The 20,956-nt window shown below is 36.4% G+C and overlaps 41 pseudogenes; all 41 read left to right on the top strand.

Moving 5' to 3' along the window:
• Window positions 1-41: 41 nt before the first annotated feature.
• Window positions 42-160, top strand: LOC124330210 (annotated as a pseudogene).
• Window positions 161-445: 285 nt separating this feature from the next.
• Window positions 446-564, top strand: LOC124330209 (annotated as a pseudogene).
• Window positions 565-849: 285 nt separating this feature from the next.
• On the top strand, window positions 850-968 carry LOC124334993 (annotated as a pseudogene).
• Window positions 969-1,253: 285 nt separating this feature from the next.
• On the top strand, window positions 1,254-1,372 carry LOC124333248 (annotated as a pseudogene).
• Window positions 1,373-1,657: 285 nt separating this feature from the next.
• LOC124333247 lies at window positions 1,658-1,776 on the top strand (annotated as a pseudogene).
• A 285-nt stretch (window positions 1,777-2,061) lies between these two features.
• LOC124330207 lies at window positions 2,062-2,180 on the top strand (annotated as a pseudogene).
• Window positions 2,181-2,595: 415 nt separating this feature from the next.
• LOC124330432 lies at window positions 2,596-2,714 on the top strand (annotated as a pseudogene).
• Window positions 2,715-3,128: 414 nt separating this feature from the next.
• LOC124333246 lies at window positions 3,129-3,247 on the top strand (annotated as a pseudogene).
• A 415-nt stretch (window positions 3,248-3,662) lies between these two features.
• LOC124330206 lies at window positions 3,663-3,781 on the top strand (annotated as a pseudogene).
• A 414-nt stretch (window positions 3,782-4,195) lies between these two features.
• Window positions 4,196-4,314, top strand: LOC124333245 (annotated as a pseudogene).
• Window positions 4,315-4,729: 415 nt separating this feature from the next.
• LOC124330540 lies at window positions 4,730-4,848 on the top strand (annotated as a pseudogene).
• A 414-nt stretch (window positions 4,849-5,262) lies between these two features.
• Window positions 5,263-5,381, top strand: LOC124333244 (annotated as a pseudogene).
• Window positions 5,382-5,796: 415 nt separating this feature from the next.
• On the top strand, window positions 5,797-5,915 carry LOC124333243 (annotated as a pseudogene).
• A 415-nt stretch (window positions 5,916-6,330) lies between these two features.
• On the top strand, window positions 6,331-6,449 carry LOC124330205 (annotated as a pseudogene).
• A 285-nt stretch (window positions 6,450-6,734) lies between these two features.
• On the top strand, window positions 6,735-6,853 carry LOC124333242 (annotated as a pseudogene).
• A 285-nt stretch (window positions 6,854-7,138) lies between these two features.
• LOC124333241 lies at window positions 7,139-7,257 on the top strand (annotated as a pseudogene).
• A 415-nt stretch (window positions 7,258-7,672) lies between these two features.
• LOC124330431 lies at window positions 7,673-7,791 on the top strand (annotated as a pseudogene).
• Window positions 7,792-8,205: 414 nt separating this feature from the next.
• Window positions 8,206-8,324, top strand: LOC124330429 (annotated as a pseudogene).
• A 414-nt stretch (window positions 8,325-8,738) lies between these two features.
• LOC124330428 lies at window positions 8,739-8,857 on the top strand (annotated as a pseudogene).
• Window positions 8,858-9,271: 414 nt separating this feature from the next.
• On the top strand, window positions 9,272-9,390 carry LOC124334292 (annotated as a pseudogene).
• A 285-nt stretch (window positions 9,391-9,675) lies between these two features.
• Window positions 9,676-9,794, top strand: LOC124333240 (annotated as a pseudogene).
• A 285-nt stretch (window positions 9,795-10,079) lies between these two features.
• Window positions 10,080-10,198, top strand: LOC124330355 (annotated as a pseudogene).
• A 414-nt stretch (window positions 10,199-10,612) lies between these two features.
• LOC124330427 lies at window positions 10,613-10,731 on the top strand (annotated as a pseudogene).
• Window positions 10,732-11,145: 414 nt separating this feature from the next.
• LOC124333238 lies at window positions 11,146-11,264 on the top strand (annotated as a pseudogene).
• A 415-nt stretch (window positions 11,265-11,679) lies between these two features.
• Window positions 11,680-11,798, top strand: LOC124333237 (annotated as a pseudogene).
• Window positions 11,799-12,213: 415 nt separating this feature from the next.
• On the top strand, window positions 12,214-12,332 carry LOC124330354 (annotated as a pseudogene).
• A 414-nt stretch (window positions 12,333-12,746) lies between these two features.
• LOC124330426 lies at window positions 12,747-12,865 on the top strand (annotated as a pseudogene).
• A 414-nt stretch (window positions 12,866-13,279) lies between these two features.
• Window positions 13,280-13,398, top strand: LOC124333236 (annotated as a pseudogene).
• A 415-nt stretch (window positions 13,399-13,813) lies between these two features.
• Window positions 13,814-13,932, top strand: LOC124333235 (annotated as a pseudogene).
• A 415-nt stretch (window positions 13,933-14,347) lies between these two features.
• Window positions 14,348-14,466, top strand: LOC124330592 (annotated as a pseudogene).
• A 414-nt stretch (window positions 14,467-14,880) lies between these two features.
• On the top strand, window positions 14,881-14,999 carry LOC124333234 (annotated as a pseudogene).
• Window positions 15,000-15,413: 414 nt separating this feature from the next.
• Window positions 15,414-15,532, top strand: LOC124333233 (annotated as a pseudogene).
• Window positions 15,533-15,947: 415 nt separating this feature from the next.
• Window positions 15,948-16,066, top strand: LOC124333232 (annotated as a pseudogene).
• A 285-nt stretch (window positions 16,067-16,351) lies between these two features.
• On the top strand, window positions 16,352-16,470 carry LOC124330332 (annotated as a pseudogene).
• Window positions 16,471-16,884: 414 nt separating this feature from the next.
• On the top strand, window positions 16,885-17,003 carry LOC124330585 (annotated as a pseudogene).
• Window positions 17,004-17,420: 417 nt separating this feature from the next.
• On the top strand, window positions 17,421-17,539 carry LOC124330323 (annotated as a pseudogene).
• Window positions 17,540-17,953: 414 nt separating this feature from the next.
• On the top strand, window positions 17,954-18,072 carry LOC124335150 (annotated as a pseudogene).
• Window positions 18,073-18,487: 415 nt separating this feature from the next.
• LOC124333231 lies at window positions 18,488-18,606 on the top strand (annotated as a pseudogene).
• Window positions 18,607-18,891: 285 nt separating this feature from the next.
• Window positions 18,892-19,010, top strand: LOC124330374 (annotated as a pseudogene).
• Window positions 19,011-19,960: 950 nt separating this feature from the next.
• On the top strand, window positions 19,961-20,079 carry LOC124330604 (annotated as a pseudogene).
• Window positions 20,080-20,493: 414 nt separating this feature from the next.
• LOC124335149 lies at window positions 20,494-20,612 on the top strand (annotated as a pseudogene).
• The last annotated feature ends 344 nt before the right edge of the window (window positions 20,613-20,956 follow it).

Below are 20,956 nucleotides of genomic sequence, written 5' to 3'. Positions count from 1 at the left end.
TCATCCATTGGGACTGGGAGGGTAAGTTTTCATTTTTGAATGTCAACGGTCATATCTCGTAGAACGCAACTGGTCTCGTCAACTCCCAGAAGTTAAGTTACGTCGAGTCCCGTTAGTACTTGGAAGGGTGACCGCTTGGGAATACGGGATGTCGTTGGCGATGAATAGTTTGTTTTCAATAACAAATTTCTTGAAATTTTTTTTTCAATCACGATGGTTACCAGTCCAAATTCGTAGATAAAACATTTCAATGCCTTAGAGATAGGTTCAATTCATCTATAGGAATGATTCTGGATAAATTTCATTGCGAGTTTTTCAAAGTTTATCGCGCTTTTTTATTCGCGATGGTTACGAGTCCAAATTCAATGAACAAACATTTCTATCACTTTGAAGTGATTTTCTATTCATCCATTGGGACTGGGAGGGTAAGTTTTCATTTTTGAATGTCAACGGTCATATCTCGTAGAACGCAACTGGTCTCGTCAACTCCCAGAAGTTAAGTTACGTCGAGTCCCGTTAGTACTTGGAAGGGTGACCGCTTGGGAATACGGGATGTCGTTGGCGATGAATAGTTTGTTTTCAATAACAAATTTCTTGAAATTTTTTTTTCAATCACGATGGTTACCAGTCCAAATTCGTAGATAAAACATTTCAATGCCTTAGAGATAGGTTCAATTCATCTATAGGAATGATTCTGGATAAATTTCATTGCGAGTTTTTCAAAGTTTATCGCGCTTTTTTATTCGCGATGGTTACGAGTCCAAATTCAATGAACAAACATTTCTATCACTTTGAAGTGATTTTCTATTCATCCATTGGGATTGGGAGGGTAATTTTTCATTTTTGAATGTCAACGGCCATATCACGTAGAACGCACCTGGTCTCGTCAGCTCCCAGAAGTTAAGTTACGTCGAGTCCCCTTAGTACTTGGAAGGGTGACCGCTTGGGAATACGGGATGTCGTTGGCGATGAATAGTTTGTTTTCAATAACAAATTTCTTGAAAATTTTTTTTTAATCACGATGGTTACCAGTCCAAATTCGTAGATAAAACATTTCAATGCCTTAGAGATAGGTTCAATTCATCTATAGGAATGATTCTGGATAAATTTCATTGCGAGTTTTTCAAAGTTTATCGCGCTTTTTTATTCGCGATGGTTACGAGTCCAAATTCAATGAACAAACATTTCTATCACTTTGAAGTGATTTTCTATTCATCCATTGGGATTGGGAGGGTAATTTTTCATTTTTGAATGTCAACGGCCATATCACGTAGAACGCACCTGGTCTCGTCAGCTCCCAGAAGTTAAGTTACGTCGAGTCCCGTTAGTACTTGGAAGGGTGACCGCTTGGGAATACGGGATGTCGTTGGCGATGAATAGTTTGTTTTCAATAACAAATTTCTTGAAAATTTTTTTTTAATCACGATGGTTACCAGTCCAAATTCGTAGATAAAACATTTCAATGCCTTAGAGATAGGTTCAATTCATCTATAGGAATGATTCTGGATAAATTTCATTGCGAGTTTTTCAAAGTTTATCGCGCTTTTTTATTCGCGATGGTTACGAGTCCAAATTCAATGAACAAACATTTCTATCACTTTGAAGTGATTTTCTATTCATCCATTGGGATTGGGAGGGTAATTTTTCATTTTTGAATGTCAACGGCCATATCACGTAGAACGCACCTGGTCTCGTCAGCTCCCAGAAGTTAAGTTACGTCGAGTCCCGTTAGTACTTGGAAGGGTGACCGCTTGGGAATACGGGATGTCGTTGGCGATGAATAGTTTGTTTTCAATAACAAATTTCTTGAAAATTTTTTTTTAATCACGATGGTTACCAGTCCAAATTCGTAGATAAAACATTTCAATGCCTTAGAGATAGGTTCAATTCATCTATAGGAATGATTCTGGATGAATTTCATTGCGAGTTTTTCAAAGTTTATCGCGCTTTTTTATTCGCGATGGTTACGAGTCCAAATTCAATGAACAAACATTTCTATCACTTTGAAGTGATTTTCTATTCATCCATTGGGATTGGGAGGGTAAGTTTTCATTTTTGAATGTCAACGGTCATATCTCGTAGAACGCAACTGGTCTCGTCAACTCCCAGAAGTTAAGTTACGTCGAGTCCCGTTAGTACTTGGAAGGGTGACCGCTTGGGAATACGGGATGTCGTTGGCGATGAATAGTTTGTTTTCAATAACAAATTTCTTGAAATTTTTTTTTCAATCACGATGGTTACCAGTCCAAATTCGTAGATAAAACATTTCAATGCCTTAGAGATAGGTTCAATTCATCTATAAGAATGATTCTGGATCAATTCCATTGAGAGTTTTTCAAAGTTTATCGCGTTTTTTAATCGCGATGGTTACCAGTCCAAATTCGTAGATCAAAAATATCAATGGCATAGAGATAGGTTCAATTCATCTATAGGAATGATTCTGGATAAATTTCATTGCGAGTTTTTCAAAGTTTATCGCGCTTTTTTATTCCCGATGGTTACGAGTCCAAATTCAATGAACAAACATTTCTATCACTTTGAAGTGATTTTCTATTCATCCATTGGGACTGGGAGGGTAAGTTTTCATTTTTGAATGTCAACGGTCATATCTCGTAGAACGCAACTGGTCTCGTCAACTCCCAGAAGTTAAGTTACATCGAGTCCCGTTAGTACTTGGAAGGGTGACCGCTTGGGAATACGGGATGTCGTTGGCGATGAATAGTTTGTTTTCAATAACAAATTTCTTGAAAATTTTTTTCAATCACGATGGTTACCAGTCCAAATTCGTAGATAAAACATTTCAATGCCTTAGAGATAGGTTCAATTCATCTATAAGAATGATTCTGGATCAATTCCATTGAGAGTTTTTCAAAGTTTATCGCGTTTTTTAATCGCGATGGTTACCAGTCCAAATTCGTAGATCAAAAATATCAATGGCATAGAGATAGGTTCAATTCATCTATAGGAATGATTCTGGATAAATTTCATTGCGAGTTTTTCAAAGTTTATCGCGCTTTTTTATTCCCGATGGTTACGAGTCCAAATTCAATGAACAAACATTTCTATCACTTTGAAGTGATTTTCTATTCATCCATTGGGACTGGTAGGGTAAATTTTCATTTTTGAATGTCAACGGCCATATCACGTAGAACGCACCTGGTCTCGTCAGCTCCCAGAAGTTAAGTTACGTCGAGTCCCGTTAGTACTTGGAAGGGTGACCGCTTGGGAATACGGGATGTCGTTGGCGATGAATAGTTTGTTTTCAATAACAAATTTCTTGAAATTTTTTTTTCAATCACGATGGTTACCAGTCCAAATTCGTAGATAAAACATTTCAATGCCTTAGAGATAGGTTAAATTCATCTATAAGAATGATTCTGGATCAATTCCATTGAGAGTTTTTCAAAGTTTATCGCGTTTTTTAATCGCGATGGTTACCAGTCCAAATTCGTAGATTAAAAATATCAATGGCATAGAGATAGGTTCAATTCATCTATTTGAATGATTCTGGATAAATTTCATTGCGAGTTTTTCAAAGTTTATCGCGCTTTTTTATTCGCGATGGTTACGAGTCCAAATTCAATGAACAAACATTTCTATCACTTTGAAGTGATTTTCTATTCATCCATTGGGACTGGGAGGGTAAGTTTTCATTTTTGAATGTCAACGGTCATATCTCGTAGAACGCAACTGGTCTCGTCAACTCCCAGAAGTTAAGTTACGTCGAGTCCCGTTAGTACTTGGAAGGGTGACCGCTTGGGAATACGGGATGTCGTTGGCGATGAATAGTTTGTTTTCAATAACAAATTTCTTGAAAATTTTTTTCAATCACGATGGTTACCAGTCCAAATTCGTAGATAAAACATTTCAATGCCTTAGAGATAGGTTCAATTCATCTATAAGAATGATTCTGGATCAATTCCATTGAGAGTTTTTCAAAGTTTATCGCGTTTTTTAATCGCGATGGTTACCAGTCCAAATTCGTAGATCAAAAATATCAATGGCATAGAGATAGGTTCAATTCATCTATAGGAATGATTCTGGATAAATTTCATTGCGAGTTTTTCAAAGTTTATCGCGCTTTTTTATTCCCGATGGTTACGAGTCCAAATTCAATGAACAAACATTTCTATCACTTTGAAGTGATTTTCTATTCATCCATTGGGACTGGTAGGGTAAATTTTCATTTTTGAATGTCAACGGCCATATCACGTAGAACGCACCTGGTCTCGTCAGCTCCCAGAAGTTAAGTTACGTCGAGTCCCGTTAGTACTTGGAAGGGTGACCGCTTGGGAATACGGGATGTCGTTGGCGATGAATAGTTTGTTTTCAATAACAAATTTCTTGAAATTTTTTTTTCAATCACGATGGTTACCAGTCCAAATTCGTAGATAAAACATTTCAATGCCTTAGAGATAGGTTAAATTCATCTATAAGAATGATTCTGGATCAATTCCATTGAGAGTTTTTCAAAGTTTATCGCGTTTTTTAATCGCGATGGTTACCAGTCCAAATTCGTAGATTAAAAATATCAATGGCATAGAGATAGGTTCAATTCATCTATTTGAATGATTCTGGATAAATTTCATTGCGAGTTTTTCAAAGTTTATCGCGCTTTTTTATTCGCGATGGTTACGAGTCCAAATTCAATGAACAAACATTTCTATCACTTTGAAGTGATTTTCTATTCATCCATTGGGACTGGGAGGGTAAGTTTTCATTTTTGAATGTCAACGGTCATATCTCGTAGAACGCAACTGGTCTCGTCAACTCCCAGAATTTAAGTTACGTCGAGTCCCGTTAGTACTTGGAAGGGTGACCGCTTGGGAATACGGGATGTCGTTGGCGATGAATAGTTTGTTTTCAATAACAAATTTCTTGAAAATTTTTTTCAATCACGATGGTTACCAGTCCAAATTCGTAGATAAAACATTTCAATGCCTTAGAGATAGGTTCAATTCATCTATAAGAATGATTCTGGATCAATTCCATTGAGAGTTTTTCAAAGTTTATCGCGTTTTTTAATCGCGATGGTTACCAGTCCAAATTCGTAGATCAAAAATATCAATGGCATAGAGATAGGTTCAATTCATCTATAGGAATGATTCTGGATAAATTTCATTGCGAGTTTTTCAAAGTTTATCGCGCTTTTTTATTCCCGATGGTTACGAGTCCAAATTCAATGAACAAACATTTCTATCACTTTGAAGTGATTTTCTATTCATCCATTGGGACTGGTAGGGTAAATTTTCATTTTTGAATGTCAACGGCCATATCACGTAGAACGCACCTGGTCTCGTCAGCTCCCAGAAGTTAAGTTACGTCGAGTCCCGTTAGTACTTGGAAGGGTGACCGCTTGGGAATACGGGATGTCGTTGGCGATGAATAGTTTGTTTTCAATAACAAATTTCTTGAAATTTTTTTTTCAATCACGATGGTTACCAGTCCAAATTCGTAGATAAAACATTTCAATGCCTTAGAGATAGGTTAAATTCATCTATAAGAATGATTCTGGATCAATTCCATTGAGAGTTTTTCAAAGTTTATCGCGTTTTTTAATCGCGATGGTTACCAGTCCAAATTCGTAGATTAAAAATATCAATGGCATAGAGATAGGTTCAATTCATCTATTTGAATGATTCTGGATAAATTTCATTGCGAGTTTTTCAAAGTTTATCGCGCTTTTTTATTCGCGATGGTTACGAGTCCAAATTCAATGAACAAACATTTCTATCACTTTGAAGTGATTTTCTATTCATCCATTGGGATTGGGAGGGTAATTTTTCATTTTTGAATGTCAACGGCCATATCACGTAGAACGCACCTGGTCTCGTCAGCTCCCAGAAGTTAAGTTACGTCGAGTCCCGTTAGTACTTGGAAGGGTGACCGCTTGGGAATACGGGATGTCGTTGGCGATGAATAGTTTGTTTTCAATAACAAATTTCTTGAAAATTTTTTTTTAATCACGATGGTTACCAGTCCAAATTCGTAGATAAAACATTTCAATGCCTTAGAGATAGGTTCAATTCATCTATAAGAATGATTCTGGATCAATTCCATTGAGAGTTTTTCAAAGTTTATCGCGTTTTTTAATCGCGATGGTTACCAGTCCAAATTCGTAGATCAAAAATGTCAATGGCATAGAGATAGGTTCAATTCATCTATAGGAATGATTCTGGATAAATTTCATTGCGAGTTTTTCAAAGTTTATCGCGCTTTTTTATTCCCGATGGTTACGAGTCCAAATTCAATGAACAAACATTTCTATCACTTTGAAGTGATTTTCTATTCATCCATTGGGACTGGGAGGGTAAGTTTTCATTTTTGAATGTCAACGGTCATATCTCGTAGAACGCAACTGGTCTCGTCAACTCCCAGAAGTTAAGTTACGTCGAGTCCCGTTAGTACTTGGAAGGGTGACCGCTTGGGAATACGGGATGTCGTTGGCGATGAATAGTTTGTTTTCAATAACAAATTTCTTGAAATTTTTTTTTCAATCACGATGGTTACCAGTCCAAATTCGTAGATAAAACATTTCAATGCCTTAGAGATAGGTTCAATTCATCTATAGGAATGATTCTGGATAAATTTCATTGCGAGTTTTTCAAAGTTTATCGCGCTTTTTTATTCGCGATGGTTACGAGTCCAAATTCAATGAACAAACATTTCTATCACTTTGAAGTGATTTTCTATTCATCCATTGGGATTGGGAGGGTAATTTTTCATTTTTGAATGTCAACGGCCATATCACGTAGAACGCACCTGGTCTCGTCAGCTCCCAGAAGTTAAGTTACGTCGAGTCCCGTTAGTACTTGGAAGGGTGACCGCTTGGGAATACGGGATGTCGTTGGCGATGAAAAGTTTGTTTTCAATAATAAATTTCTTGAAATTTTTTTTTCAATCACGATGGTTACCAGTCCAAATTCGTAGATAAAACATTTCAATGCCTTAGAGATAGGTTCAATTCATCTATAGGAATGATTCTGGATAAATTTCATTGCGAGTTTTTCAAAGTTTATCGCGCTTTTTTATTCGCGATGGTTACGAGTCCAAATTCAATGAACAAACATTTCTATCACTTTGAAGTGATTTTCTATTCATCCATTGGGATTGGGAGGGTAATTTTTCATTTTTGAATGTCAACGGCCATATCACGTAGAACGCACCTGGTCTCGTCAGCTCCCAGAAGTTAAGTTACGTCGAGTCCCGTTAGTACTTGGAAGGGTGACCGCTTGGGAATACGGGATGTCGTTGGCGATGAATAGTTTGTTTTCAATAACAAATTTCTTGAAAATTTTTTTTTAATCACGATGGTTACCAGTCCAAATTCGTAGATAAAACATTTCAATGCCTTAGAGATAGGTTCAATTCATCTATAAGAATGATTCTGGATCAATTCCATTGAGAGTTTTTCAAAGTTTATCGCGTTTTTTAATCGCGATGGTTACCAGTCCAAATTCGTAGATCAAAAATGTCAATGGCATAGAGATAGGTTCAATTCATCTATAGGAATGATTCTGGATAAATTTCATTGCGAGTTTTTCAAAGTTTATCGCGCTTTTTTATTCCCGATGGTTACGAGTCCAAATTCAATGAACAAACATTTCTATCACTTTGAAGTGATTTTCTATTCATCCATTGGGACTGGGAGGGTAAGTTTTCATTTTTGAATGTCAACGGTCATATCTCGTAGAACGCAACTGGTCTCGTCAACTCCCAGAAGTTAAGTTACATCGAGTCCCGTTAGTACTTGGAAGGGTGACCGCTTGGGAATACGGGATGTCGTTGGCGATGAATAGTTTGTTTTCAATAACAAATTTCTTGAAAATTTTTTTCAATCACGATGGTTACCAGTCCAAATTTGTAGATAAAACATTTCAATGCCTTAGAGATAGGTTCAATTCATCTATAAGAATGATTCTGGATCAATTCCATTGAGAGTTTTTCAAAGTTTATCGCGTTTTTTAATCGCGATGGTTACCAGTCCAAATTCGTAGATCAAAAATGTCAATGGCATAGAGATAGGTTCAATTCATCTATAGGAATGATTCTGGATAAATTTCATTGCGAGTTTTTCAAAGTTTATCGCGCTTTTTTATTCCCGATGGTTACGAGTCCAAATTCAATGAACAAACATTTCTATCACTTTGAAGTGATTTTCTATTCATCCATTGGGACTGGGAGGGTAAGTTTTCATTTTTGAATGTCAACGGTCATATCTCGTAGAACGCAACTGGTCTCGTCAACTCCCAGAAGTTAAGTTACATCGAGTCCCGTTAGTACTTGGAAGGGTGACCGCTTGGGAATACGGGATGTCGTTGGCGATGAATAGTTTGTTTTCAATAACAAATTTCTTGAAAATTTTTTTCAATCACGATGGTTACCAGTCCAAATTCGTAGATAAAACATTTCAATGCCTTAGAGATAGGTTCAATTCATCTATAAGAATGATTCTGGATCAATTCCATTGAGAGTTTTTCAAAGTTTATCGCGTTTTTTAATCGCGATGGTTACCAGTCCAAATTCGTAGATCAAAAATATCAATGGCATAGAGATAGGTTCAATTCATCTATAGGAATGATTCTGGATAAATTTCATTGCGAGTTTTTCAAAGTTTATCGCGCTTTTTTATTCCCGATGGTTACGAGTCCAAATTCAATGAACAAACATTTCTATCACTTTGAAGTGATTTTCTATTCATCCATTGGGACTGGGAGGGTAGGTTTTCATTTTTGAATGTCAACGGTCATATCTCGTAGAACGCAACTGGTCTCGTCAACTCCCAGAAGTTAAGTTACATCGAGTCCCGTTAGTACTTGGAAGGGTGACCGCTTGGGAATACGGGATGTCGTTGGCGATGAATAGTTTGTTTTCAATAACAAATTTCTTGAAAATTTTTTTCAATCACGATGGTTACCAGTCCAAATTCGTAGATAAAACATTTCAATGCCTTAGAGATAGGTTCAATTCATCTATAAGAATGATTCTGGATCAATTCCATTGAGAGTTTTTCAAAGTTTATCGCGTTTTTTAATCGCGATGGTTACCAGTCCAAATTCGTAGATCAAAAATATCAATGGCATAGAGATAGGTTCAATTCATCTATAGGAATGATTCTGGATAAATTTCATTGCGAGTTTTTCAAAGTTTATCGCGCTTTTTTATTCCCGATGGTTACGAGTCCAAATTCAATGAACAAACATTTCTATCACTTTGAAGTGATTTTCTATTCATCCATTGGGACTGGTAGGGTAAATTTTCATTTTTGAATGTCAACGGCCATATCACGTAGAACGCCCCTGGTCTCGTCAGCTCCCAGAAGTTAAGTTACGTCGAGTCCCGTTAGTACTTGGAAGGGTGACCGCTTGGGAATACGGGATGTCGTTGGCGATGAATAGTTTGTTTTCAATAATAAATTTTTTGAAATTTTTTTTTCAATCACGATGGTTACCAGTCCAAATTCGTAGATAAAACATTTCAATGCCTTAGAGATAGGTTCAATTCATCTATAGGAATGATTCTGGATAAATTTCATTGCGAGTTTTTCAAAGTTTATCGCGCTTTTTTATTCGCGATGGTTACGAGTCCAAATTCAATGAACAAACATTTCTATCACTTTGAAGTGATTTTCTATTCATCCATTGGGATTGGGAGGGTAATTTTTCATTTTTGAATGTCAACGGCCATATCACGTAGAACGCACCTGGTCTCGTCAGCTCCCAGAAGTTAAGTTACGTCGAGTCCCGTTAGTACTTGGAAGGGTGACCGCTTGGGAATACGGGATGTCGTTGGCGATGAATAGTTTGTTTTCAATAACAAATTTCTTGAAAATTTTTTTTTAATCACGATGGTTACCAGTCCAAATTCGTAGATAAAACATTTCAATGCCTTAGAGATAGGTTCAATTCATCTATAGGAATGATTCTGGATAAATTTCATTGCGAGTTTTTCAAAGTTTATCGCGCTTTTTTATTCGCGATGGTTACGAGTCCAAATTCAATGAACAAACATTTCTATCACTTTGAAGTGATTTTCTATTCATCCATTGGGACTAGGAGGGTAAGTTTTCATTTTTGAATGCCAACGGTCATATCTCGTAGAACGCAACTGGTCTCGTCAACTCCCAGAAGTTAAGTTACATCGAGTCCCGTTAGTACTTGGAAGGGTGACCGCTTGGGAATACGGGATGTCGTTGGCGATGAATAGTTTGTTTTCAATAACAAATTTCTTGAAAATTTTTTTCAATCACGATGGTTACCAGTCCAAATTCGTAGATAAAACATTTCAATGCCTTAGAGATAGGTTCAATTCATCTATAAGAATGATTCTGGATCAATTCCATTGAGAGTTTTTCAAAGTTTATCGCGTTTTTTAATCGCGATGGTTACCAGTCCAAATTCGTAGATCAAAAATATCAATGGCATAGAGATAGGTTCAATTCATCTATAGGAATGATTCTGGATAAATTTCATTGCGAGTTTTTCAAAGTTTATCGCGCTTTTTTATTCCCGATGGTTACGAGTCCAAATTCAATGAACAAACATTTCTATCACTTTGAAGTGATTTTCTATTCATCCATTGGGACTGGGAGGGTAGGTTTTCATTTTTGAATGTCAACGGTCATATCTCGTAGAACGCAACTGGTCTCGTCAACTCCCAGAAGTTAAGTTACATCGAGTCCCGTTAGTACTTGGAAGGGTGACCGCTTGGGAATACGGGATGTCGTTGGCGATGAATAGTTTGTTTTCAATAACAAATTTCTTGAAAATTTTTTTCAATCACGATGGTTACCAGTCCAAATTCGTAGATAAAACATTTCAATGCCTTAGAGATAGGTTCAATTCATCTATAAGAATGATTCTGGATCAATTCCATTGAGAGTTTTTCAAAGTTTATCGCGTTTTTTAATCGCGATGGTTACCAGTCCAAATTCGTAGATCAAAAATATCAATGGCATAGAGATAGGTTCAATTCATCTATAGGAATGATTCTGGATAAATTTCATTGCGAGTTTTTCAAAGTTTATCGCGCTTTTTTATTCCCGATGGTTACGAGTCCAAATTCAATGAACAAACATTTCTATCACTTTGAAGTGATTTTCTATTCATCCATTGGGACTGGTAGGGTAAATTTTTATTTTTGAATGTCAACGGCCATATCACGTAGAACGCACCTGGTCTCGTCAGCTCCCAGAAGTTAAGTTACGTCGAGTCCCGTTAGTACTTGGAAGGGTGACCGCTTGGGAATACGGGATGTCGTTGGCGATGAATAGTTTGTTTTCAATAACAAATTTCTTGAAATTTTTTTTTCAATCACGATGGTTACCAGTCCAAATTCGTAGATAAAACATTTCAATGCCTTAGAGATAGGTTAAATTCATCTATAAGAATGATTCTGGATCAATTCCATTGAGAGTTTTTCAAAGTTTATCGCGTTTTTTAATCGCGATGGTTACCAGTCCAAATTCGTAGATCAAAAATATCAATGGCATAGAGATAGGTTCAATTCATCTATAGGAATGATTCTGGATAAATTTCATTGCGAGTTTTTCAAAGTTTATCGCGCTTTTTTATTCCCGATGGTTACGAGTCCAAATTAAATGAACAAACATTTCTATCACTTTGAAGTGATTTTCTATTCATCCATTGGGACTGGGAGGGTAAATTTTCATTTTTGAATGTCAACGGCCATATCACGTAGAACGCACCTGGTCTCGTCAGCTCCCAGAAGTTAAGTTACGTCGAGTCCCGTTAGTACTTGGAAGGGTGACCGCTTGGGAATACGGGATGTCGTTGGCGATGAATAGTTTGTTTTCAATAACAAATTTCTTGAAATTTTTTTTTCAATCACGATGGTTACCAGTGCAAATTCGTAGATAAAACATTTCAATGCCTTAGAGATAGGTTCAATTCATCTATAAGAATGATTCTGGATCAATTCCATTGAGAGTTTTTCAAAGTTTATCGCGTTTTTTAATCGCGATGGTTACCAGTCCAAATTCGTAGATCAAAAATATCAATGGCATAGAGATAGGTTCAATTCATCTATTTGAATGATTCTGGATAAATTTCATTGCGAGTTTTTCAAAGTTTATCGCGCTTTTTTATTCCCGATGGTTACGAGTCCAAATTCAATGAACAAACATTTCTATCACTTTGAAGTGATTTTCTATTCATCCATTGGGACTAGGAGGGTAAGTTTTCATTTTTGAATGCCAACGGTCATATCTCGTAGAACGCAACTGGTCTCGTCAACTCCCAGAAGTTAAGTTACATCGAGTCCCGTTAGTACTTGGAAGGGTGACCGCTTGGGAATACGGGATGTCGTTGGCGATGAATAGTTTGTTTTCAATAACAAATTTCTTGAAAATTTTTTTCAATCACGATGGTTACCAGTCCAAATTCGTAGATAAAACATTTCAATGCCTTAGAGATAGGTTCAATTCATCTATAAGAATGATTCTGGATCAATTCCATTGAGAGTTTTTCAAAGTTTATCGCGTTTTTTAATCGCGATGGTTACCAGTCCAAATTCGTAGATCAAAAATATCAATGGCATAGAGATAGGTTCAATTCATCTATAGGAATGATTCTGGATAAATTTCATTGCGAGTTTTTCAAAGTTTATCGCGCTTTTTTATTCCCGATGGTTACGAGTCCAAATTCAATGAACAAACATTTCTATCACTTTGAAGTGATTTTCTATTCATCCATTGGGACTGGGAGGGTAGGTTTTCATTTTTGAATGTCAACGGTCATATCTCGTAGAACGCAACTGGTCTCGTCAACTCCCAGAAGTTAAGTTACATCGAGTCCCGTTAGTACTTGGAAGGGTGACCGCTTGGGAATACGGGATGTCGTTGGCGATGAATAGTTTGTTTTCAATAACAAATTTCTTGAAAATTTTTTTCAATCACGATGGTTACCAGTCCAAATTCGTAGATAAAACATTTCAATGCCTTAGAGATAGGTTCAATTCATCTATAAGAATGATTCTGGATCAATTCCATTGAGAGTTTTTCAAAGTTTATCGCGTTTTTTAATCGCGATGGTTACCAGTCCAAATTCGTAGATCAAAAATATCAATGGCATAGAGATAGGTTCAATTCATCTATAGGAATGATTCTGGATAAATTTCATTGCGAGTTTTTCAAAGTTTATCGCGCTTTTTTATTCCCGATGGTTACGAGTCCAAATTCAATGAACAAACATTTCTATCACTTTGAAGTGATTTTCTATTCATCCATTGGGACTGGTAGGGTAAATTTTTATTTTTGAATGTCAACGGCCATATCACGTAGAACGCACCTGGTCTCGTCAGCTCCCAGAAGTTAAGTTACGTCGAGTCCCGTTAGTACTTGGAAGGGTGACCGCTTGGGAATACGGGATGTCGTTGGCGATGAATAGTTTGTTTTCAATAACAAATTTCTTGAAATTTTTTTTTCAATCACGATGGTTACCAGTCCAAATTCGTAGATAAAACATTTCAATGCCTTAGAGATAGGTTAAATTCATCTATAAGAATGATTCTGGATCAATTCCATTGAGAGTTTTTCAAAGTTTATCGCGTTTTTTAATCGCGATGGTTACCAGTCCAAATTCGTAGATCAAAAATATCAATGGCATAGAGATAGGTTCAATTCATCTATAGGAATGATTCTGGATAAATTTCATTGCGAGTTTTTCAAAGTTTATCGCGCTTTTTTATTCCCGATGGTTACGAGTCCAAATTAAATGAACAAACATTTCTATCACTTTGAAGTGATTTTCTATTCATCCATTGGGACTGGGAGGGTAAATTTTCATTTTTGAATGTCAACGGCCATATCACGTAGAACGCACCTGGTCTCGTCAGCTCCCAGAAGTTAAGTTACGTCGAGTCCCGTTAGTACTTGGAAGGGTGACCGCTTGGGAATACGGGATGTCGTTGGCGATGAATAGTTTGTTTTCAATAACAAATTTCTTGAAATTTTTTTTTCAATCACGATGGTTACCAGTGCAAATTCGTAGATAAAACATTTCAATGCCTTAGAGATAGGTTCAATTCATCTATAAGAATGATTCTGGATCAATTCCATTGAGAGTTTTTCAAAGTTTATCGCGTTTTTTAATCGCGATGGTTACCAGTCCAAATTCGTAGATCAAAAATATCAATGGCATAGAGATAGGTTCAATTCATCTATTTGAATGATTCTGGATAAATTTCATTGCGAGTTTTTCAAAGTTTATCGCGCTTTTTTATTCCCGATGGTTACGAGTCCAAATTCAATGAACAAACATTTCTATCACTTTGAAGTGATTTTCTATTCATCCATTGGGACTGGGAGGGTAAGTTTTCATTTTTGAATGTCAACGGTCATATCTCGTAGAACGCAACTGGTCTCGTCAACTTCCAGAAGTTAAGTTACATCGAGTCCCGTTAGTACTTGGAAGGGTGACCGCTTGGGAATACGGGATGTCGTTGGCGATGAATAGTTTGTTTTCAATAACAAATTTCTTGAAAATTTTTTTCAATCACGATGGTTACCAGTCCAAATTCGTAGATAAAACATTTCAATGCCTTAGAGATAGGTTCAATTCATCTATAAGAATGATTCTGGATCAATTCCATTGAGAGTTTTTCAAAGTTTATCGCGTTTTTTAATCGCGATGGTTACCAGTCCAAATTCGTAGATCAAAAATATCAATGGCATAGAGATAGGTTCAATTCATCTATAGGAATGATTCTGGATAAATTTCATTGCGAGTTTTTCAAAGTTTATCGCGCTTTTTTATTCCCGATGGTTACGAGTCCAAATTCAATGAACAAACATTTCTATCACTTTGAAGTGATTTTCTATTCATCCATTGGGACTGGTAGGGTAAATTTTCATTTTTGATTGTCAACGGCCATATCACGTAGAACGCACCTGGTCTCGTCAGCTCCCAGAAGTTAAGTTACGTCGAGTCCCGTTAGTACTTGGAAGGGTGACCGCTTGGGAATACGGGATGTCGTTGGCGATGAATAGTTTGTTTTCAATAACAAATTTCTTGAAATTTTTTTTTCAATCACGATGGTTACCAGTCCAAATTCGTAGATAAAACATTTCAATGCCTTAGAGATAGGTTAAATTCATCTATAAGAATGATTCTGGATCAATTCCATTGAGAGTTTTTAAAGTTTATCGCGTTTTTTAATCGCGATGGTTACCAGTCCAAATTCGTAGATCAAAAATATCAATGGCATAGAGATAGGTTCAATTCATCTATAGGAATGATTCTGGATAAATTTCATTGCGAGTTTTTCAAAGTTTATCGCGCTTTTTTATTCCCGATGGTTACGAGTCCAAATTCAATGAACAAACATTTCTATCACTTTGAAGTGATTTTCTATTCATCCATTGGGACTGGTAGGGTAAATTTTCATTTTTGATTGTCAACGGCCATATCACGTAGAACGCACCTGGTCTCGTCAGCTCCCAGAAGTTAAGTTACGTCGAGTCCCGTTAGTACTTGGAAGGGTGACCGCTTGGGAATACGGGATGTCGTTGGCGATGAATAGTTTGTTTTCAATAACAAATTTCTTGAAATTTTTTTTTCAATCACGATGGTTACCAGTCCAAATTCGTAGATAAAACATTTCAATGCCTTAGAGATAGGTTAAATTCATCTATAAGAATGATTCTGGATCAATTCCATTGAGAGTTTTTCAAAGTTTATCGCGTTTTTTAATCGCGATGGTTACCAGTCCAAATTCGTAGATCAAAAATATCAATGGCATAGAGATAGGTTCAATTCATCTATTTGAATGATTCTGGATAAATTTCATTGCGAGTTTTTCAAAGTTTATCGCGCTTTTTTATTCCCGATGGTTACGAGTCCAAATTCAATGAACAAACATTTCTATCACTTTGAAGTGATTTTCTATTCATCCATTGGGACTGGTAGGGTAAATTTTCATTTTTGATTGTCAACGGCCATATCACGTAGAACGCACCTGGTCTCGTCAGCTCCCAGAAGTTAAGTTACGTCGAGTCCCGTTAGTACTTGGAAGGGTGACCGCTTGGGAATACGGGATGTCGTTGGCGATGAATAGTTTGTTTTCAATAACAAATTTCTTGAAATTTTTTTTTCAATCACGATGGTTACCAGTCCAAATTCGTAGATAAAACATTTCAATGCCTTAGAGATAGGTTCAATTCATCTATAGGAATGATTCTGGATAAATTTCATTGCGAGTTTTTCAAAGTTTATCGCGCTTTTTTATTCGCGATGGTTACGAGTCCAAATTCAATGAACAAACATTTCTATCACTTTGAAGTGATTTTCTATTCATCCATTGGGACTGGGAGGGTAAATTTTCATTTTTGAATGTCAACGGCCATATCACGTAGAACGCAACTGGTCTCGTCAACTCCCAGAAGTTAAGTTACATCGAGTCCCGTTAGTACTTGGAAGGGTGACCGCTTGGGAATACGGGATGTCGTTGGCGATGAATAGTTTGTTTTCAATAACAAATTTCTTGAAAATTTTTTTCAATCACGATGGTTACCAGTCCAAATTCGTAGATAAAACATTTCAATGCCTTAGAGATAGGTTCAATTCATCTATAAGAATGATTCTGGATCAATTCCATTGAGAGTTTTTCAAAGTTAATCGCGTTTTTTAATCGCGATGGTTACCAGTCCAAATTCGTAGATCAAAAATATCAATGGCATAGAGATAGGTTCAATTCATCTATAGGAATGATTCTGGATAAATTTCATTGCGAGTTTTTCAAAGTTTATCGCTTTTTTTTATTCCCGATGGTTACGAGTCCAAATTAAATGTACAAACATTTCTATCACTTTGAAGTGATTTTCTATTCATCCATTGGGACTGGGAGGGTAAATTTTCATTTTTGAATGTCAACGGCCATATCACGTAGAACGCAACTGGTCTCGTCAACTCCCAGAAGTTAAGTAACGTCGAGTCCCGTTAGTACTTGGAAGGGTGACCGCTTGGGAATACGGGATGTCGTTTTTGGCGATGAACAGTTTGTTTTCAATAACAAATTTCTTGAAATTTTTTTTCAATCACGATGGTTACCAGTGCAAATTCGTAGATAAAAAATTTCAATGCCTTAGAGATAGGTTCAATTCATCTATAAGAATGATTCTGGATCAATTCCATTGAGAGTTTTTCAAAGTTTATCGCGTTTTTTAATCGCGATGGTTACCAGTCCAAATTCGTAGATCAAAAATATCAATGGCATAGAGATAGGTTCAATTCATCTATAGGAATGATTCTGGATAAATTTCATTGCGAGTTTTTCAAAGTTTATCGCGCTTTTTTATTCGCGATGGTTACGAGTCCAAATTAAACGAACAAACATTTCTATCACTTTGAAGTGATTTTCTATTCATCCATTGGGACTGGGAGGGTAAATTTTCATATTTGAATGTCAACGACCATATCACGTAGAACGCAACTGGTCTCGTCAACTCCCACAAGTTAAGTTACGTCGAGTCCCGTTAGTACTTGGAAGGGTGACCACTTGGGAATACGGGATGTCGTTGGCGATGAATAGTTTGTTTTCAATAACAAATTTCTTGAAAATTTTTTTCAATCACGATGGTTACCAGTCCAAATTCGTAGATAAAACATTTCAATGCCTTAGAGATAGGTTCAATTCATCTATAAGAATGATTCTGGATCAATTCCATTGAGAGTTTTTCAAAGTTTATCGCGTTTTTTAATCGCGATGGTTACCAGTCCAAATTCGTAGATCAAAAATATCAATGGCATAGAGATAGGTTCAATTCATCTATAGGAATGATTCTGGATAAATTTCATTGCGAGTTTTTCAAAGTTTATCGCGCTTTTTTATTCGCGATGGTTACGAGTCCAAATTAAATGAACAAACATTTCTATCACTTTGAAGTGATTTTCTATTCATCCATTGGGACTGGGAGGGTAAATTTTCATTTTTGAATGTCAACGGCCATATCACGTAGAACGCACCTGGTCTCGTCAGCTCCCAGAAGTTAAGTTACGTCGAGTCCCGTTAGTACTTGGAAGGGTGACCGCTTGGGAATACGGAATGTCGTTGGCGATGAATAGTTTGTTTTCAATAACAAATTTCTTGAAATTTTTTTTTCAATCACGATGGTTACCAGTCCAAATTCGTAGATAAAACATTTCAATGCCTTAGAGATAGGTTAAATTCATCTATAAGAATGATTCTGGATCAATTCCATTGAGAGTTTTTCAAAGTTAATCGCGTTGTTTAATCGCGATGGTTACCAGTCCAAATTCGTAGATCAAAAATATCAATGGCATAGAGATAGGTTCAATTCATCTATTTGAATGATTCTAGATAAATTTCATTGCGAGTTTTTCAAAGTTTATCGCGCTTTTTTATTCGCGATGGTTACGAGTCCAAATTCAATGAACAAACATTTCAATCACTTTGAAGTGATTTTCTATTCATCCATTGGGACTGGGAGGGTAAATTTTCATTTTTGAATGTCAACGGCCATATCACGTAGAACGCACCTGGTCTCGTCAGCTCCCAGAAGTTAAGTTACGTCGAGTCCCGTTAGTACTTGGAAGGGTGACCGCTTGGGAATACGGGATGTCGTTGGCGATGAATAGTTTGTTTTCAATAACAAATTTCTTGAAATTTTTTTTTCAATCACGATGGTTACCAGTCCAAATTCGTAGATAAAACATTTCAATGCCTTAGAGATAGGTTCAATTCATCTATAGGAATGATTCTGGATAAATTTCATTGCGAGTTTTTCAAAGTTTATCGCGCTTTTTTATTCGCGATGGTTACGAGTCCAAATTCAATGAACAAACATTTCTATCACTTTGAAGTGATTTTCTATTCATCCATTGGGACTGGGAGGGTAAATTTTCATTTTTGAATGTCAACGGCCATATCACGTAGAACGCAACTGGTCTCGTCAACTCCCAGAAGTTAAGTTACATCGAGTCCCGTTAGTACTTGGAAGGGTGACCGCTTGGGAATACGGGATGTTGTTGGCGATGAATAGTTTGTTTTCAATAACAAATTTCTTGAAAATTTTTTTCAATCACGATGGTTACCAGTCCAAATTCGTAGATAAAACATTTCAATGCCTTAGAGATAGGTTCAATTCATCTATAAGAATGATTCTGGATCAATTCCATTGAGAGTTTTTCAAAGTTAATCGCGTTTTTTAATCGCGATGGTTACCAGTCCAAATTCGTAGATCAAAAATATCAATGGCATAGAGATAGGTTCAATTCATCTATAGGAATGATTCTGGATAAATTTCATTGCGAGTTTTTCAAAGTTTATCGCTTTTTTTTATTCCCGATGGTTACGAGTCCAAATTAAATGTACAAACATTTCTATCACTTTGAAGTGATTTTCTATTCATCCATTGGGACTGGGAGGGTAAATTTTCATTTTTGAATGTCAAAGGCCATATCACGTAGAACGCAACTGGTCTCGTCAACTCCCAGAAGTTAAGTAACGTCGAGTCCCGTTAGTACTTGGAAGGGTGACCGCTTGGGAATACGGGATGTCGTTTTTGGCGATGAACAGTTTGTTTTCAATAACAAATTTCTTGAAATTTTTTTTCAATCACGATGGTTACCAGTGCAAATTCGTAGATAAAAAATTTCAATGCCTTAGAGATAGGTTCAATTCATCTATAAGAATGATTCTGGATCAATTCCATTGAGAGTTTTTCAAAGTTTATCGCGTTTTTTAATCGCGATGGTTACCAGTCCAAATTCGTAGATCAAAAATATCAATGGCATAGAGATAGGTTCAATTCATCTATAGGAATGATTCTGGATAAATTTCATTGCGAGTTTTTCAAAGTTTATCGCGCTTTTTTATTCGCGATGGTTACGAGTCCAAATTAAACGAACAAACATTTCTATCACTTTGAAGTGATTTTCTATTCATCCATTGGGACTGGGAGGGTAAATTTTCATTTTTGAATGTCAACGTTCATATCACGTAGAACGCAACTGGTCTCGGCAACTCCCACAAGTTAAGTTACGTCGAGTCCCGTTAGTACTTGGAAGGGTGACCACTTGGGAATACGGGATGTCGTTGGCGATGAATAGTTTGTTTTCAATAACAAATTTCTTGAAAATTTTTTTCAATCACGATGGTTACCAGTCCAAATTCGTAGATAAAACATTTCAATGCCTTAGAGATAGGTTCAATTCATCTATAAGAATGATTCTGGATCAATTCCATTGAGAGTTTTTCAAAGTTTATCGCGTTTTTTAATCGCGATGGTTACCAGTCCAAATTCGTAGATCAAAAATATCAATGGCATAGAGATAGGTTCAATTCATCTATAGGAATGATTCTGGATAAATTTCATTGCGAGTTTTTCAAAGTTTATCGCGCTTTTTTATTCGCGATGGTTACGAGTCCAAATTAAATGAACAAACATTTCTATCACTTTGAAGTGATTTTCTATTCATCCATTGGGACTGGGAGGGTAAATTTTCATTTTTGAATGTCAACGGCCATATCACGTAGAACGCACCTGGTCTCGTCAGCTCCCAGAAGTTAAGTTACGTCGAGTCCCGTTAGTACTTGGAAGGGTGACCGCTTGGGAATACGGAATGTCGTTGGCGATGAATAGTTTGTTTTCAATAACAAATTTCTTGAAATTTTTTTTTCAATCACGATGGTTACCAGTCCAAATTCGTAGATAAAACATTTCAATGCCTTAGAGATAGGTTAAATTCATCTATAAGAATGATTCTGGATCAATTCCATTGAGAGTTTTTCAAAGTTTATCGCGTTGTTTAATCGCGATGGTTACCAGTCCAAATTCGTAGATCAAAAATATCAATGGCATAGAGATAGGTTCAATTCATCTATTTGAATGATTCTAGATAAATTTCATTGCGAGTTTTTCAAAGTTTATCGCGCTTTTTTATTCGCGATGGTTACGAGTCCAAATTAAATGTACAAA

Source organism: Daphnia pulicaria, chromosome 3 (assembly GCF_021234035.1).
Source record: "Daphnia pulicaria isolate SC F1-1A chromosome 3, SC_F0-13Bv2, whole genome shotgun sequence".
Taxonomy (NCBI): Eukaryota; Metazoa; Arthropoda; class Branchiopoda; order Diplostraca; family Daphniidae; genus Daphnia; species Daphnia pulicaria.
The sequence above is the reverse complement of the archived record's forward strand: the minus strand, read 5'-3'. Positions and strand labels throughout refer to the sequence as shown.